The sequence below is a fragment of the Magnolia sinica genome, chromosome 16, assembly GCF_029962835.1.
Source record: "Magnolia sinica isolate HGM2019 chromosome 16, MsV1, whole genome shotgun sequence".
Classification (NCBI taxonomy): domain Eukaryota; kingdom Viridiplantae; phylum Streptophyta; class Magnoliopsida; order Magnoliales; family Magnoliaceae; genus Magnolia; species Magnolia sinica.
The window spans coordinates 15,426,015-15,429,837 of record NC_080588.1 but is presented as its reverse complement, the minus strand read 5'-3'; the positions used below and the strand labels follow the sequence as shown (position 1 = coordinate 15,429,837).

The 3,823-nt window shown below is 35.1% G+C and overlaps 1 non-coding gene across 1 annotated transcript; it reads right to left on the bottom strand.

The window, feature by feature from the left end:
• Window positions 1-2,968: 2,968 nt before the first annotated feature.
• LOC131229951 (small nucleolar RNA R71) lies at window positions 2,969-3,075 on the bottom strand. Its single transcript, XR_009163686.1, has one exon. It is a non-coding gene; the product is annotated as a small nucleolar RNA R71 (small nucleolar RNA).
• Window positions 3,076-3,823: the final 748 nt, after the last annotated feature.

Genomic DNA, 3,823 nt, shown 5'->3' with positions numbered 1-3,823 from the left:
AGATCCTTACCTACCTTAAGAAGAAGAAAAGGACTAGATAAAAAATATTGAAATTGAAAATGGCTACCTATTATATGTGTTTTAATGAGAAATCAATGAAAAAGAATGAAAAGAATGAGAATAGTGTGAAAGCCATCGATATAAAATTGAAAAGCAAGAAAAATAAGTGAAAATGAGATAGGTTTGGAATCAGTAACATATGTTGATCTACCTATTTTGAAGTAATTATTATGGTTAATATTATGGAGAGAAGTTCACTTTTACAAATTATAAGTTGGAACCACTAAGCACACTAGGAAGTTTATGTTTCAATACATTTTGTTGATTAATTGTTAGGAGAGAACTTAATCAATTATTTACTAGTGATATTAGGTTCTAGATTATCAATGTTTCATTTTTATATATTTGAATTTTACTCATATGTTTAGGATTGCATAGAATGTCATTTTCTGATATAGGTTTGAAATTTTAAAAATTTGAAAGATTAGTTTCTACATGTTTTGCTCAAGACTAGAAAAATGCTGGTTGGGATGTATGTTGAGAGTAAAATATTATACATTTTTCCTTTATTATGCATTGGTTTTATAAACATAAATGTGCTTAATTGATCTAATTACATGTGTTTTCTTTTAGGAGGTGATTTTGACAGCTAAGGAGAAGATGATGCTTAAAGCATAGATTTAGTGCTTAAATAATTGTTGAGTGTCAAATATTGCATATTTTTCCCTACTTATATCTTGGTTTTATCAACATGATACTGCTTAATGGTATATTTTATGCATGTTTGTGTTGCAAGGTGAATCTAAGAGCTTGGATTGAAAAGAATGTTAAAAGCATGGATTTGATGCTCAAGAATCACTAAAGCAAATGATGGATCTTAGGAGACCAAGATTAAAGAATTCACATGCCAAAGATCCAAGGAAACCAAGTGAGGAATGAAGAAAATTGAAGATTTGAAGTGAATGTGCGTAATTCTCAACTAGTCGAAGCTTTGGCTCGACTAGTCGAAGAAACTTCGACTTGAACTACAGCAACATGATCTTTTAAAATTCGCGCGATCCTCGACTCGTCGAAGATTGCCTTCAACTCGTCTAAGGTTACGCAGACAACATACGGACTGCGTAAATTTGAGGCAGTTCCAAGTTGGTTTGTGAATTTTCATGGTCGGTTCGCAAGAGGGTGTGGCACAACTATAAATAGGAGTCCCCAGGATGTTCTTAGGTATCTTATAGGGTTTAAGGAGTGGAGCAAAAGTGTGAAAAGCTGCCACCATGAGTCTTTCTTCTTCTTCCTTAGTTTATTTTTATGCTTTTTTTAAGAGTTCTTAGTTCAATCATGTTTATGGTTGGTTAAACTTCTTAGCTAGGGCTAAGAGGTGAAGCTTGTAACGTGATTGGGATGTTTGCTTTGCTTTGATTCATGTTTTTATTGAACGTTATGGATTCTAGTTATTATTTAAGGGATATTTTTAGTTTTTAATGGTTTGTTGTGACAAATTACAATAGATTTGCAATTGCTTTGAATATCTTCTTTTCCTGATTTGAGATTGTGAAATTAGTAAGAGTTATTGTTCACCATTGTCCTTTGGGCATGGTGGGGTGATGGAATCCTTCTTAATCTTCACAATTCTCCTATGAATGGTTGTAGGATTGGTATATCCTGTTGTTTGCTATTGTCTCTTAGACATGGTTGGATGATGGAATCACTTTCAATCCTCACAATTCTCATCCATTGAGATTAGGTTCACGAGAAGTTCAGAGGTTTAATTATCTCTCTTTTCAAATTGGATAGGATAGGGCTCCGATTCCAGTTGGAATTCCTGAATCGAGCAAGGTAGCATCTTGAGAAGCTACAAGTGGATCCTTGGTACCCTAGTTCCTTTTAATTGATAATTTTCACCTTAATCACAATTATTCACTTTATTCTAGATTTCTCTTCTCCTAGTTTTAATTCTAGTTAAATTTAGAAGTGTACAAGTTCAGTCCCTGTGGATTCGACATTGGTCTTGCTGAGATTATTACTACATCGCGACCCAACACTTGGGGTTGTGAAGGAGTTTTTGGCGCCGTTGCCGGGGATTAACGATTACGTTTTTTTGTGATTAATTAGTTTTGGAATCAGGTTAAGATTAGAGTTTATTTACTTTCTATTTTTAGGTTAGGTTTTTTCTCAATTATTTTTAGAAACTAACTTATCTTTTTATTTCTAGGTTAGGAACTTTCCTAATTTGTTTTTAGAAACTAACTTGCTTTTCTGTTTTGCAAGATCTTAATATAGAAACTTCTAATTTGGTAACTTCTTTCTAATTCTCTCTTTCTTTTTGAGAATTATTATTTGTTTTAGGATTCTTTTTTTTAGGGTTAGGTTAGATTCTAAAATTGAGGGCTGAGAGTGTTTCATGCCCAAGTGGGTTCGTGATAACACTTGACGTCTCTTACGTGAAGGAGGATTGGTCGAAGGGTTGCCTATCCATCATCGAATTAGACATCGCTCGATATCCTCAGAGTTAACTAAAGTTATAGTCACAAATCAACTTGTAAATCCTCCAAATCCTTCTCAACCTCTAGTTGAGGAAGCTCAGGATGAGAATGAGGTGCATCAAGCACCCACGCCTCGTACTTTATGAGATTATTTACCACCGGCGGGGGTGAGTACACCTTCATGTATGGTTTTTTCAGAAGATACAAGACATATGGAAATCAAGCCAGGGGTGATCCAACTCATTCCAAAATCCCATGGACTTGAATATGAAAATCTGTATTTACACTTGAAAGAGTTGGATGAGATCATAGCCACTTTATATTTTCTGAACATGTCTGAGGACATAGTCAGGCTGAAACTCTTTCCCTTATCTTTAAAAGAGAAAGCTAAGACGTGGTTGTATTCACTACGACCTCGATCTATTGGTAGATGGAACAACATGACAAGGAAGTTCATCAAGAAATTCTTCCCATACCATAAAACGAACACCCTCAGGAAGTCAATCATGAACTTCGCCCAAAAGGAAGATGAAACCTTCTTCCAATGTTGGGAGCGGTTTAAAGATCTTCTCAGTTCATGCCCACAACACGGTTTTGAAATGTGGCGCATCACAAACTTCTTCTATGATGGATTAACATCTTCCATGCACCAATTAGTCGAGACAATGTGCAATGGGAAATTCATGAATAAAAATGTTGACGATGTGTGGGACTATTTGGACAGACTTGCTGAAAATGCACAATTATGGGACATCTCCCTAAAATCTAGCACCACTTCTAAGCCTAATCAATCAAAGGAGATGGGCAAAATATATCTTCTGAAAGAAGATGATGATATACATGCTAAAGTGGCTAATCTCATAAGAAAATTCGAGGCCATGGAACTAAAGAAGGATAAGGCCAAGGAAATTGTTTACGGAATTTGTACTTGCAACATTCACACAATTAAAAATTGTCCAACAATACCTTCTTTTTAAGAGGTACTGAATGAGCAATCTATTGCTGTGAATAATTACCAAAGACCTTTTAGTGGATCTACTTTAAATACATACAATCCTAGTTAGAGAAATCATCCAAACTTCAGTTGGAGGAATTGACAAACTGCTGCTACTCAAGGATTCCCTAATTAAATTCTAAATCAAGGGAAACCTTAGGAGGACCTGGTTCAAAAACATATTCGAGACCAAAAGCTACTCAATTAGAATTTGGCACAAGCATTCCAGGATATCAGATCAGCATTGGGAACGCTTGTTTTGTCGATTCAAAGGATAGAGTCACACTTAATAATTAGGGAGAAAGGGATTCTTCCAGCCCAAACTCTCCCAAATCTAAAACCACAATAT